Source organism: Podarcis melisellensis (genome assembly GCF_964234715.1).
Source record: "Podarcis melisellensis genome assembly, chromosome: 3".
Taxonomy (NCBI): Eukaryota; Metazoa; Chordata; class Lepidosauria; order Squamata; family Lacertidae; genus Podarcis; species Podarcis melisellensis.
In genome coordinates this window covers 80,441,818-80,457,177 of record NC_138530.1, presented here as the reverse complement: position 1 = coordinate 80,457,177, position 15,360 = coordinate 80,441,818, and positions in this window count along the sequence as shown.

Sequence of the window (15,360 nt, the reverse complement as noted above, 5' to 3'; positions counted from 1 at the left end):
ATGCGAGTTCTTCTTCCAGAGCCTGTGCACACTCCTGTCGCTAGATAGGCGCATTTTCTTTCTGTCTGTCTGTCTCTCCATCTTTCCTGCTACTCCCCCTCCTCCTGGCTTTGGTGAGCAATACTTTCCAGAGAGCTCTCCCTGCAGCAGCATTAGCAGGCAGGCAATGCAAGATCAGTCGTGTCAAAGGTGTCGCTGACCCGCTGCCGTATAGCAGCTCAATCCAATACGCTTAGGCGTCTTCAGTGGTGGGCACCTGGCGCCCCCCAGAATTCAGCACCCAGGTGCCCTGCACCCCTTGCTCCCCTGGGTAAAGATGGCCCTGATGGGGCACAAGAGGCTGTACCAACCCCATATTGAGGGGGCTGGCGCCCCCCACTGATGCGAGGCGCCCTTCACGCACTGCAGCCACAGCCTACACCAGGCAGCCCTCGGAGCCCAGGAGCTTGGCGAGAGCTGTAAAGAGTGAGGGCGATCTTCGCTTTCACTCATCCCAGCATTCGCCTGGCAGCCCGGGAGCCTTGGAGCCAGGCAGGAGCTGCAATGAGCAAGCTCGAGGATTGCCCTTCCATGTGTTCTGCCTTTGCCCGGCACACACTGGGCAGCTGTCACGTGACACGTGATGCATCACATGGTTGCACCCCCTCAATGTGTGTGTGTGTGGGGCAAGTCAGCGCCCCTGAAAGGTAGCCACATGCACAGAACATTGCAGTCATCTAACCAGAATATAGACAACCAAAGCCACCCTATCCCTGTTCAGATTGGGTTGCAGCTGAGCTACCAGTCAAAGCTGGTAGAAGATATTTTGCAAACATGTAGCCAACTTAGGTGACACTGTTGGTTTCATGAGTAATGTCAGCTGACTGACAGGTAGGCCAGGATCTGCACCACTCCTATGCTTGATTCCCTGTCCCCTCCAGATAATGGAAAGCACACAGTCATTTATTTCCCAGATAAGTACGTTGTTGGGATTCTAGTTTTCCTGATTTCATGTCTGTTATAAATGATACCAAATGGTTTTTCTAGTTCCCTGGCACTTCAAAAAAAGATTTTTTAAACAAAACAGTCACAACACAGCAAAAATTATGGAAATATGCTGAACACAGAGTTCATTCCAATTCTCTTTTTTATCCAAACAATTTTTTTAACAAGAATTCTCTCTCGAACTATTACGCTCAGTATCCATTTTGCCTCTTAAACAGGGGCAGGGGTGCTCGTTTTGCATTTTTACAAGGACCACAGCTGTAATTTTCAGGAGCAAGTCCAAACAAACAATAAAAATGCAAAATTGTTAATGTAAACACAGCGAATAAATCTTTAATTCCCCTCCCCCACTTCTCCCGGAACAAATGATCAATTTATCAGGCTTCTAAAACTTGTTGAGCAAATGCCTTTCCTTGAGATATATACAAAAACATACACATTTTTGTACTTTAAAAAAAAAACATGCATTATACGGTTTGGAGGGGTTTTTCTGCACTTTGCTATTTGATTTGGCTTAGGTATAGGTTGCACAATATATGCCTTTGTAAATCGCAAATTCCTCAAAGTTAAGGAAAACACAGCCTCGAAGCTTTAGGGGCGTAGCTTTTGGCGCTGAGACTGTTGACTAATGAAAAATGCTCTGCAGCTTTGCATGAAAACGTGTACAACAATTATCGTGGCAATGACATGATGTCTGACTCATCCTTGGTGGTTTGGATTGCATGTGTGGGATTGTGTTTTGGACAGAGCACTCCAGAATAGCAACACTCCATCAAAAAACACAGCAGTACACCTGTATTCCAAATGGCTGAATAAGGCAAAACACATGTCACCCCAACGCTGCAAATGAAATTTAACGGGGAGAGCTGCAGGAGAAATAAAGGCAAGGACCGTAACACTGGCATGTTTGAGGATTTGTTTCTCTCTCCAGCTCTCTGGGATGATTTATTCATCACTAAACCTCTGTTCACAAGCCATGTTTGATTTCACTTAATGCCGACAAAGTCGCTGCAACCGGATCTTTGGAAAGCAATGCCAAAGAATGTTTGATCCAGATATATAGATTACAATAGCAGGCATAATTTACAATGAAAAGCCAACGCTGCTTCTGCCCCCAACGTGTGATGTGGTTTTAAAACACTTACAGGCCTGATTCTTATTTACACAAAGTTTTCTTTGCGCTGCTAAGAAAGGCCCTCAGATGTGAGGGTTAGCGACATTCATTCATTTTATTTTTTTAAATTACTTTTGTATGCCCCTTCCCCGCCAAGGAAATCAAGATGGCGTGCGTGTTCTCCCTCATATTTATCCTCAGAACAACCCTGTAGGTTAGGCTAAAAGGAAGTGACCCAGACCTAGTCTGCTACTCTAGCTTAGAACCAGGTATTTTTCTTTTGGTACATTTAGGGCATGCTTGCAGTATAAATATAAAACAGTTTTTTAAATCTTAAATGTACAAGTCAAAAAATAAAGCACACAAACATCTGAACAGTCAATAGTTAACAAAGGTATAATATTCTACTATGCCCTACAATGTTAGCTGGGGAATAAAAAGAAAATGGGGGGGGGGATATAACAAAAGGGGAAAAGGTCCATTATAATCCTGAGTTTAGAATTCCAACAGACTCTCAAATCCTTTTCATTCTTTGACTGTAAAACAGTTTAACTAGCACAATTTCCTGTATTCCTGTGAAAGGGATCACTAGGCATAGTGTTAGCTCTCTTCCAAACTACATTTTCCTGAGTGAAAGGAGGAATGTCAATTAAATCAGATTAAAATCTGTTTAAGGCCACAATCCAACCCCATGGAATTGGATGCAAAGAAGCCAAATTGCATACAGCCGCCCTTGGTCATGCCATACAAGAACAGTGACTACAGCAGAAGAAAATGGCAGTACATCTTGGTTGTAGGTGGCACTGTTGGGGTCAGTTCACCCTTGCCACGGTGAGGAACTTTTAGTGGACCTCTGGGCATATTGGCCAGTCCCTCTGTTACTGAGAAATCCGGTTCAGGTGGAACTCTGCACATGTCTTTGAATATGGGTTTGGTTTGGCTTTTGGCAAAAGCATAGAGAAAGCAAAACATTTTTGTGCAGTAGCATCTGTGCATGGATTGAGTCCCCAGAACCTTAGCCATTTTTAATGCAAACACACCCTTCTTCCATACAAGGGACATCTCAGCTTCTTGGCTGTGAGTTTCATATAAAGTTTTTAGCTGTGAGATTGACCAGAGACCCCTTATGACCAGAGACCTTGCCTACGCTGAGAAAAAAATGTGTGTTGATGTCTGGCAATAATTCAGTATTAAAATAGCATTGAATATCCCTTTTTCATATTTTGCATATTTCGGTGCACATACATGTTCTGTCCTCAGTGTTCACCACATTGTCTCTGCACAGTATTTCTAAAATGGACAGTGGTACCTCAGGTTACATACACTTCATGTTACATACGCTTCAGGTTACAGACTCTGCTAACCCAGAAATATTACCTCAGGTTAAGAACTTTGCTTCAGGATGAGAACAAAAATCGCACGGTGGTGGCGCGGTAGCAGCGGGAGGCCCCATTAGCTAAAGTGGCGCTTCAGGTTAAGAACAGTTTCAGGTTAAGGATGGACCTCTGGAACGAATTAAGTACATAACCAGAGGTACCACTGTATTTCTAAAATGGACAAAAAACAGAATCCATTTATCCCATTGGTGAGCCACACAAATGCATGCAGTATTCTTCCTGAAGATCTCCAGTTGCGGGATATTTAAATGCGTGTCACTACTCAAGTTTTAGTCAAGATTAATATTACCCATTTAGGCACCTTTTATCTTTTCTCATGTAAAAAAGTAAATAAAGAGATACCTTGAATATTTCAAATTTCACAGTGGATCACATCCACTTCTGGGACAACAACTGCAAATGTAGCCTTTCAGACACATGTCAGTGTGATGAGCCAAAATGCCAGCAGTGAAGGAGCACACATATGGTATTGTTTGTACTCCAAAGTACGGAGGAACGAAACAAGTTTAACAAATACAGATGGTTAAGATCAGTAAGGGTGTTTAATGAAAACAAACAAAGGACGGCTGCATATAAACCAGAACCTGTTTGCCTTTTGCTCCTTTTGACCAGTGACGAAGGACTGTTTTCTGAGTCTACAGCAAACCTTTCCTAGTGACAAATGTCCTGTGGTAGTTTTTGTTGTCTTCTTTTGGGGATTTTGGCCTCCACAGATGCTGACTGTTGCTGGTTCTTTCATGCTTACTCATCTGATGAATTAATAGTTGGGTATTTTTCTGTCTTTCTTTTTTAAATTAAATGTTTGTACAACCTGTGATTTAAAAGTACACTTGCAGCAAGACAACTGGAATATGGGAGGGAGCAGTTCCTATTTCATTACAGAGGACAGGTTATGATCCATATATATATATATATATATTATTATTTCATAAACAGATTCTAAGCAACTGAGGAAGCTTTAAAACATAAAAAGCACTAGATAAAAGCAAAGAAGGGGAAACCCCCACCCCAAAACAAAAAACGTACGGCACGAAACAAGAAAAAACACACACATTTCAATAAAAACTGTACAAAGACTCCTACAGCAAACAGAGAAACCAAAATTAACAGATCAGTCCATCTCTACACACAAACATGCATAAAGTGAAAAATACAAAAAGTTAGAGAAACCCACTTTAAAGGGCTGAAAACAAACAGGCACGCTTTCAACTTGTGTGTACATACAAAGACTTCCCAAAAAATGACATAGAAGGTGTGGCTTTTTGTATTTCATCCATGCAGTTATGGAGCAGACAAGTATCTACTTTGATGCAGAAATAACCCTTTTCAAGTCACTGTTTTTACTGGGTCTCTCAGGAAACACAGAGTCAAATAGAGAAAAAATAACACAGGAAACTGCCTGTATACAGAGTCCACCAAGCTCAGTATTATCTACACTGATGACCAGCAACTTTCTAGGATTTCAGTCGAGGAACCTTCCCTTTCTTATCTGCAGACGCCAGAGATCGGAACTGAGACTCTTCCTCCATGCAAAAATGGTGCTCTGCCACCGTGCTGAGACCTTTCCCCTTCTGGATCAGACCAAAGACCCATCTAGTTCACCATCCTATTCTCACACTGGCCAGATGCTGATGGGAAGTCTGCAAGCAGGAGTGCAATAGCACTCTCCCCACTTGTAAAAGGCAGCAGCAATGACATTATTTATTTATTTTTGAAGATACTGAAGTAGTGAAGACACAACTTATTATTTGCTACAAATGGGAACGAACAAGGCTATTGACTAGGTTTTGGGGTTTTTTTGTCCAGGCTACTGGACAAAACTGGATCTGAGTGAACTGAATATTATGGATTGGTTTTTTTTAAAATATGAATTTTTAATACACGTAGAGTGTAGTTGCACTATAGAACTTGTTCTCACAGGAGGCAGTGATGTCCACTATCTTGGATGGCTTTGAAAGAGGATTAGACAAATTCATAGACAATAAGGCTACCAATGGCTTACTCCATGCCTGTGTTCTGCCTGTATAGATGGAGGCAATAATGCCACTTTCTTGAAGCTATGTGAGAGGAGAGGGCTCTTGTGCTTGGGTCCTGCTTGTGGGTTTCCTGCAGGCATCTGCTTGGCCACTGTGAGAACAGGATGTTGGACTAGTCGGCCAGTGGCCTAATCCAGCAGCCTCTTCTTACATTCTTAATACACGGGAACCAGTATGGATATCGGTAAGTTTCTGAAGATTTTGTTCCCTCTTCTTAAATGTGACACTGGGAATATGTACATAATCTTCACAGAGTGGGAGGGGCACAGAGAGAAGAAACACTTTGGTACATCTGCCGTAGCACAACTGGATGCCTTCATTTGCCCAACTGCAACAAAACATGTCTCTCCTGTCTGGGTCTCTGCAGCCACAGCAGGCAATGCAACCTTCCAACAGTTTGACTTCACCCACAAAGGCGCACTCCTCCATTGTCTCTCAAGACAGACAGATGGCAGTAACATTTATAGAGTTGGAGCAAATCATGTGACCACCCAGAACTGGAGTATCCCCAACTACCTGGCCTTTGTTGGAAGACCTTCTTCTGTAGGTAATATATCCATACTTTGAGGGTATTTGCAGTCTTCTTAAAATTGAGGGGCTGCTCCTTTTAAATGCAGTACTAGCATATCAACCCAGCATCCAACTGAACCATAGATCGCTGGTTTGCTAATGCTGTTCATGTAGAGCAGTGGTTCTCAACCTGTGGGTCCCCAGATGTTGTTGGACAACTCCCATCATCCCTGAGCTCTGGCCTCGCTAGCTAGGGGTGATGGGAGTTGTAGTTCAACAACATCTGGGGACCCACAGGTTGAGAAAGGCTGATGTAGAGGATACTGGTCTGATTTAAAAGTTAGCCATATGGAATTCCACACAGGAAAGCTTTTCTGAAAACAACAGCATCACATATCCAGTGGATTTCTGGGAAAACATACTTACCTTTGTGTCCTTGCAGCATTGTTATCAAAAGTGTAGGATAAATCTCCACACCCAAATCCTAGGCAAGAGATGAGTCTATATGATTTACGAAATCTTATTTGGCTCTAGCCTCTGGGAATGGGGATGGGGGGGGGGGAGGAAGGAAACCAGTATCTGGTAGCAATGTCACACTCTTCAGTGAGGCTTAAAACAAAACTCAGAAATCAGTGTCAGGGGATTGTGTTGTTTTTGTTGTTGAATGAGGCATTTATCATATCACTTTGGGGTTAATCTCTTGAGCCAGCACTAGGGTGGATGAGGTAATATCTGCACATGCTGAGGATAAGATAGAATGGAAATGGATGGGTGGGAGAATGGGACGGTAACATGCCGTGAAGATTATGAGCCTGTTGGCTGAAATCAGTATGAGCTGTGACTGAGTAGTAATGTGTGGAAATGCCAGATTAGAATGGCTTTCATAGAGAATGCAATGCCCTCTGAAACATGAGTTTTCCGTAGCGTGTGCTGCAAAGATGGGGGCCTGCAGGAGTACTAAGATAAGTAATTGGGAGTTTGACATAATCCTGGAGGGAAGAAGTTCACAGAGCCAACACATTTCACGGATAAAACTTCAAGTCTCAGCCTTATTGATTTACTTAGGGGTGTCAGCAACTAACTTCTATGGGGTGTTGGAATTTTGAAGATAGAACCAAGTTAATGCTGTTCGTATGGCCCGGAAGGGAATGTGGCACTGGCTCATATGGTTACAGCATATCCTTAAACACACACATCCTAAAAGGATGATGGAAGAATTCCATTAGTTAGCTGTCTTTTAGCATGCCCTTAGTAAAAGCACAGCTCATCCAGTCATTTCAATTCTTCTTCTTCTTCGTCTTCTTCTTCTTCCTCTCCCATGTGTTGATTTTTACAAAAACAAAATCTAAAGGTGACTTAACAAGATAATGTGCAACAGATAAAAACAATGAAACCCATAAAATTTTAATACAATGTATAATAAAAACATCTAAAATACTCATACAATAGCATAACAACAAGGACAAGTTCTACCCAGTCCACTAAAAGTAACCACCACAGAGACCAGCTTAGTTACCAAAGGCCTAAGTGAATTAAAAGGTCTTAGCTTGGCACCTAAAAGCTGTTAATAATGGTGCCAGGAGCATTTCTCGGGGGTGATCATTCCACATAATTTGCTTTGGCCCAGGGTTGGTGCTTAATGAGCTTTTGAAAGTAATTCGTTTTGAGAAATATGATTTTAGATATGAAGGGGAGCATAATCCTCTTTCCTTCTTAATCTCAGCACCTCGCACCTGCATTCTAGACTAATCAGCTCATCTTTAGCATGCTCTCACTATGAAGGGAAATTTCTGCTGTCAAATTTACCTCATAACCAGAGCCCTCTCAAGTTCCAGCAGAATGGTAATCTCACACACAAGGGTCATGCATGGACTCCTAGATAATCTTTCAGAATGCACTTCACATTTCTTTAGGGTTATAAAGAAGAGACTGCAGAAACTTGGCAGGTCTCTTCTCTTTGTGTTTGACTGCTTTGAGGTGCAGGAAGAGGATGTGTGGTGAAAAGTGTTTTTGATATATGTACGCCTGCTTTGGTTGTAAGACCAGGATGTGTGACAACCCTGTTGTGGGTGAATACCCACATGGTAAGTGTTAGCCAATTGTGGAAATGTTATATAGGAGTCCTGCTTTCCTCACATTATAAATATGGCACCTGAAAGAATCTCAGTACAGTGGTACGTCGGGTTACATACGCTTCAGGTTACATACGCTTCAAGTTACACACTCCGCTAACCCAGAGATAGTGCTTCAGGTTAAGAACTTTGCTTCAGGATAAGAACAGAAATCGGGCTCCGGCGGTGCGGCGGCAGCAGGAGGCCCCATTAGTTAAAGTGGTGCTTCAGGTTAAGAACAGTTTCAGGTTAAGAATGGACCTCCAGAACAAATTAAGTACTTAACCCGAGGTACCACTGTACTGTTTTGGTTCTTATAGGGCACAGGGTGTCACTGAGGAAAACCTTTTCCATTCTGCATAAAAGGACAAATGAGTGTGAATTTGCCTCTTTTAAGTCTCCCTAGCAAGTGTATTCTAGATGGCCACAATCCAGGGAAATATGGGGGAAGAAAAGCCACAGACACAGGGAAAACTCATTTTGAGCAACAACACAGGTTGCAAAGACAGCTTTTGACATAGCATGGAAAAATGGCTACTCACTGAGGATATTAAAATAGCTCCCTGCACATGTGTGTGTGTGTAAATGACCCTCATAGATTGGGGCTTAAGACACAAATTTCCGGAAGGTAATGCCCAAGGTAGGCTACTAACACCAGCCCAATCTTTGGATACTCAAATTGAATCCATGGCATGAAGCAGCTTCCATCAGTTGATCCTACCCCTCCAGAACAGCTGTAACTTGGGCACAGTTATTCATCCTCTGGAATGTGATGTGGAGTTGTTTTTGAAGACTGGCCAGAAATTTTAGTTGGTTTAAAATGTAGCAGAAGAAGTGGGCACAAACAGACTGAGTTCCTTCTGGCAAGACAAGCCGGACAGGGCCAAGTCCAATCAATTCAGTAAGGCAATGCCAAGTCAGATGTAGAACGAATATTCTAGTCAAGTCATTAATCAGGACCCTGGACAGTTCCCAGTGGCCCTTCATGCAACAATGCTCCATCAACAGAGAGCTGAAGCATCTGCAGTCTTATAAAGGCAGACAAGGCCGGTTTTATATTAGACCCCACCTCCTTCAAGGTGGCAGCTGTGTTCTTAAAGGGCCCTTGCCTGATTCTGTATCTTTTAGCTTCTGTGAGGTCTAGGAGATGAAGGAGCTCCTTTGAGTCCACAGATGGTGGTAGGGCCACATACTTTGGCCAAGAAGGCACAGGAGAAGATTCTCCCCTCAGGGAAGTGGCCTGAACTTCAACCTCATCCAAATCTTCTTCTGAGCATGGTGGGACCCCAGGACCATGGGCATGATAGTGTTGGGACATAATTCTTCTTGGTTTCCCAAATCACGATTCCTTGGACTATGATTTTTACATCTGAACTGGGCCAAGTGGCATAGCAACACAGAGAGAGAATGAGAGAATACAAGAATGCAAAAGCAAAACACCTAACAGACCACTGCAATGTAGCATTGCCTCTGCAATGTGAAGGAATGTAAGAAACACCCATAGACTTCATTTCCGTAGAGGCTCCCATAGACTTCATTTTCTTCGTAGGCACACATCACACTTTTTTTTGAATAAGTGTGTGTGCTCTGTTCCATGGGTGAATTAAGAGATACTTCATCCAACAAAAAGTTTTACAAAAAGGCATCACTGGGCACCCAATTCCAGGAGTAGGTTAATATGACTGAAACAGCTGATAGCAGAGTTGTAGGGTGGGGCACCTGGATGGGTGGAGAGGGCTTCCCTCCACTATCCCCACTGGCTAGTAGCCTTTGTTACTTTCTTGAAGGTATATGGCAAGACCTTTCCTTGTTTAAATATTTCCATCTTGAGGTATGCTTCAGGTAATGGAAGGCTATTTCAAATTTGCATTAGGCACTTACCCAAAGTAGTTTAGCTTAACGTGCTGCTAGCTATAGAAAGTATTGCTTAATGTAATTTATTTGAGTCAGGATTTACTGAGCAGTGTCCTCATCTGTAAATAAACTGTTTTCCACAACAGTCAGATCATGCAAGGAAGAGGCATGCTGTAAGACAATTGTATGGGAATGGTTAAAAGCAGATGTGAGTTGATGCAAATAACAGGAAAATAACCCCCCACCCACCCCTGCCACCATCAAACAGCATGTAAATTATGGATAAAATGGTTTGAATATGCAATTCAAACAATATTTGATCTACCAAATGGAAGCTAGAAGCTTATTTCTTCTTCTTCAAATTTGCTTTGCTAGCTCTTATCAATAACTATATAAATTAGTAGATCTGTACTGGTATAAAGCTAGGTCGTACAACCAATGATATCAATCCCTTCAATAGTATTCACGCAGGGCACCCCCCACCCCCACAAGATGTGGAGGGTGCAGCCCCAGTGTTTTCATATCCAACCAGCTGCCACCAATATTGGCACAAAGGTTCTGTTATGGTTCACTATTTCCAGCAGTGAATTATTGTATGCACAATCCCTGCCACATACACCATATTAATGTAGTAGTGCCTGCTTTTGTTGTTCTTCTGGATTCAAAAAAATAATAATACTTTTTGTATGCTTTCCCCCCTTCTTTTACATGCACTAGTTGGGTATAGGTGTGAGACAAATAGACCAGGAGATAAGGGACTGAAAGCCAAAAGTAATATTTTTTGAAAGCATACTATAATAAAGAATATGTTGACTATGCAATAATACTTAGTTTGATAATTGCTTAGACATATTACGATTGTTTTAAAGATGATCCATTTCTTTTAATGGTGTTGCATTTAAAGAGGTTTATATACCGGTATGTACTTGTTCTACTTCCTATCCCTATATAAACACCACTAATCAACTACTCATTTAGCTCCATCTCCAGTTTAATCACAGACTGGGTAGAGAGATTTACCTGAAATATTACTGATAGCATGACTAATTAATTAAAATTCTGCTACTGTGAGTTTTGAGACAAATAACATACTTTTGGTTGGAGGCCAATCTGCAGTGGAATGGAAACAGTGCTGCATGTGACACAGGTCAGAACAGAAATCAATGCCTTCGTACATCTGGTACACCAACAGAAGCACCATATTCAAAATGGTGTTTCTTCCAGTGCATTCATGCAGTCCTGGCCTTTCTGTACCTTGCCCCACCATGAACCTTCCATGTAAACAGCAGTGACACTGATTTTGGGAGAGAAGCTCTGCCTCGCCACACGTGCTGCTACTGAGCAAACAGACTCACATAGTCTAACTCTCAGACGGATTTCAGTGGGACTCAAAAGGACTAAACTGGCTATATTGTTATTGTACTGAAAGATTATGAAGATACTCTAGACTTAGGTTTAATACCTAGGTAAAGGTAAAGGTTTGGACAGACGATGGCATGCTTGCATACAACTCTGTATTGCCAGGTATAGGATAGATTGAGCCTGAATGGCATTCAAACTATCAATGAACAAAGGAATTGCTGGCATATTGAATCACTAGTAGGTCAGCTGGAAGAGTCTGATATGATTTGATTTTCTCATTGAGCTAGGGCCATGTTTTCAATGTGCTGCTGGTAAGCTTGGTTATAATGCAACAACAAACTTTTTCCGACTTCTGATTCAGAAGTTTCCTAATATGCTAGCTGCATTATAAAATACTTTGTTAATCTCATATCCTTATTTTCAAAGAGCCACATCATCTAGTTATCTATTTTTCTGAAGTAAAATGTTGGCAGATGTGAGCTTTCTGTTGATATCACTGCACAGGGCAGAGCAGGGGTGGGAAGATAAGAATGAAAGAGGTTGAATGTGCAATCATTTAACTAGCAAAAGGGTGCCATTCTTATAAGCTATTACTGAACTGCTAAACAGGAGATGTAGAGTCACATGAGCATGGCTCTCTTAAATGCCTGACAGCTGCAAAAAGCATCACAGTTCCTGCAAAGTACATTTCCACAGATCAAGTTACTGCCGGGGAAGGCTTTAACAATCTTCTACTCTACTTTTAACCAACAACAATTAGTATTAGCAAATGGTCCAGGCCATTGCCTGGAATCACATATGATTTTTATTCAAGTAAGACAAAAATCTTATTCATACCAGATCTGTAAGCTCAGCACAAGTTACTCTGCTTAAAATAATGGCTCTGAAGTAGTCCTATCCTTCATTTTCTAAGCTGCACAAAAAACATGCTCACGTTTATTTGAAATCAAGTCTCCACCCCACTTTTTTTGTCAGCCATCTGGAAATGGGAGCTTACGTCTGGGCATACACTTCATTCTGAAAACCATTATTCATTGTGCCTTTATGACTCCATTGTCTCTCTGTTATAACCAATCATCATCTGAACTTTGAAAATAGAGGATAGTCTGGCTTTGGTAGTGATGGAGGAGGAGGAAGGAGAAGACACACAGAATGTTTTCTTCTAGCTGATTTATAATGTATTTCACAGAGAAAACTGTGTCTTCTTGTGGGGAGGAAGATGTGGAAGGCGGGTGGTGGAAATCACAGACCAATTTTAGGTCATTCAAGTTCATTCTCCAAATCAAGACAGGCACAAAGAGATTACTTTTCAAAAATGATGCATTTATGGAATATAAAATATCTGTTTTGATTTCCAGTGCCTGGGCAAGTTCAGGATGTAGTTCCTTTACCACATACTTCATGATCTAAAGGGGTAAAAAATGCACGGAGGTTTTGATGCCGAAGAAAAATATTGGCACTTCTAAGCTCCCCCTCCCCATCTCTCACATGAAAGGACTTGAAAATCTATCCTCTTGCTGGCTGCTGTAAGTAGTTAAAGGGTTTAAGCATAAACCTTATTCTCTATGGATACAAATCAGGAAGTACAAATACTTAGACACTTCATTGTAGAAAGTTCAACCTTCTTCACTTCTGCTCACAATGGGATATGTGAAAATAGCTCAAAAGTATCAAGAAAATGCTTTTGTTCAGGGATGGTAATATATGTGAATATACGCGAGTGGGGAGATGCCTGAATTCACTCGAATCCTGAACACACAAACATATATCACAGAGTTTCAAAAATTGGGAATCCAGCCACCCATAGCTTGCAGAAGCTAGCACACAGGGCTTTTTGCCACCACATGCTGTGAATGCAAATACAGCAAGTTCCTTTGGAAGCAACCATGCCCTTTCCCACCACTGCATAAGCAGCCACACCCTTCACACCAACTGGGGACTGGTGCCCGTTATCATAAATACTATTACCTCATGCCATTTCTATTGAGAATTCTTCTTTGCCACTTATCAGTTTGTGTCCTTGGCATAATAAGGCCTACCAGTTTGCCTTAAATCTGTCCTGCTACATATTACACCTATGCTGAAAGACGAGACCACCATTTTCTCTCAATTGCAAAACAAACAAACAAACAAACATCAACAACAATTCATGGCTGCATTGTGAACGAAAGTCCTGAAATTTCAGCTCAAAGAAACCCAGAGTACCATAAGCTCTTCCTCTTCCCCAGTATGTTAATGGGCAGGGCATAACAAATATTAGGGTTACTGAGTCCAGAGGCAATGCCATCTTTTGCAATAGTGGTTGTTTTAGTACCAATGCACCCCAAGTGTCCTCAGTGTCTTTAAAATACTTGCTAACACTGATGCTGCCAATTTATTGGGTCTGTTATGTTGGCTGCAAACCTTGTTACCTTCAAAGTTGCACGCATCTTTAGTTTTATATGAGCCTTTCAGTAGATGTGAAGGGTGTGTTTTGTGGAAACGGGTGCATAACACTTTCAAATATTTAGAACCGAGGGCCTGATACTTTCCATGCTGTCCCTTTCAAAGATTTTAAAGGTTCATGGGCCACATTTGACTGAGTGTGCCCTTCAGATTCCAGCAAGAGGCATGTGAGATTTTTTTAAAAAGAGTGTAAGTCATACTTCTCAGAACCATCTACTACGGCAAACCTATTATCCAGTGCTGGGCAGAAATTGGTGCGTGCTGAGTTGCTTCCTAGAGTGGCTAAGGCAGCATGGACACAGCACCTTAATACTATTAGCAAATGCAGAGAAGAACATCCAGCTACATCTATTTAGAGGTGAACCTCACTAAGAGGTAATTTTCTTAGTGATGGTACAGTCCTGTTGCAAATAGCAGCTTATGAAATGACACATATTTAAAGCACAGCTGTCCAGATCATTTCCTTAAGACCAGGGCTCAAGAGTCTCTTTAGAGTAACTGCTGGAAAATATAAGGCAGTGACATCTTCAGATTTGCTTTACATGGGTTTTTTAAGACTTTTGCTGTGATCCACCTTTTAGTCAGTAGGTGAATATTTTTTCCTGTTTGCGCACAGGTGTGATATATCTTCCACCAAAGCTATGGTGCTATCGGAAGAACACACACACACACACAGCATCAAACTGCAGTATTTTGTACCATGCTTTACTTCTGTTCCCCTGATTTCTCTGCAGAGGATGTCTGCGTGCTCACCTGATATTGTATGTGGCTAGTGAGTGGTGGCTAAGGATGGATGAATCTGGCATTTTCAGTTTCTCATTCTTTCCAGCCTGAAGTTGAATTCTTCCACATTTCCACATGTGATACATAGTTGTGCGTGCGCATGTGTATCATGAATATTTAGTTTCTGAATATTTGCAGTATCTCCAAATCTGGGAGAGTTGTGTATAGCTATTAACCAAAGGAAAAACAACAAAGCCAGCAAACCTGATGGGATACCTGCCAAAGTCTTCAAAGCGGGTGGAATTGAACTTATACAACAACTTCACAAGCTCATCAAAAAAATCTGGGAGAGAGAGGGGAGATCCCAGCAGATGCCAAAATTATCAACCTTTTTAAAAAAGGTGATAGAACGGATTGCGGAAACTATCAAGGCATCTCTTTATTAGCCGCGGCCGGCAAAATTCTTGCAAGGATCTTAGCAAACCGCCTCCTAACTACATACATCCAAGGCTACACTTCCTGAATCCCAAAATGGTTTCAACCTTCTGGGGGACAGTGGACATGATTTTTACTGCTCAACAGCATCAAGAAAAATGTGGAACAGAACCAACCCCTATAAATGGCGTTTATCGACCTGAGTAAGGCCTTTGACACTGTAAATCACAATACCCTGAAATCGGCTGCCTTCGGCTCCTCCATGATAATATGACAGAAACAACTGCAGGGCTCTCAAAGTGAACTATTCACAGTGGGATCAGGTGTTAAACAGAGTGGTGTTATCACCCCAACTCTATTCATTATTTTCATTGCCCTGATCCTACACA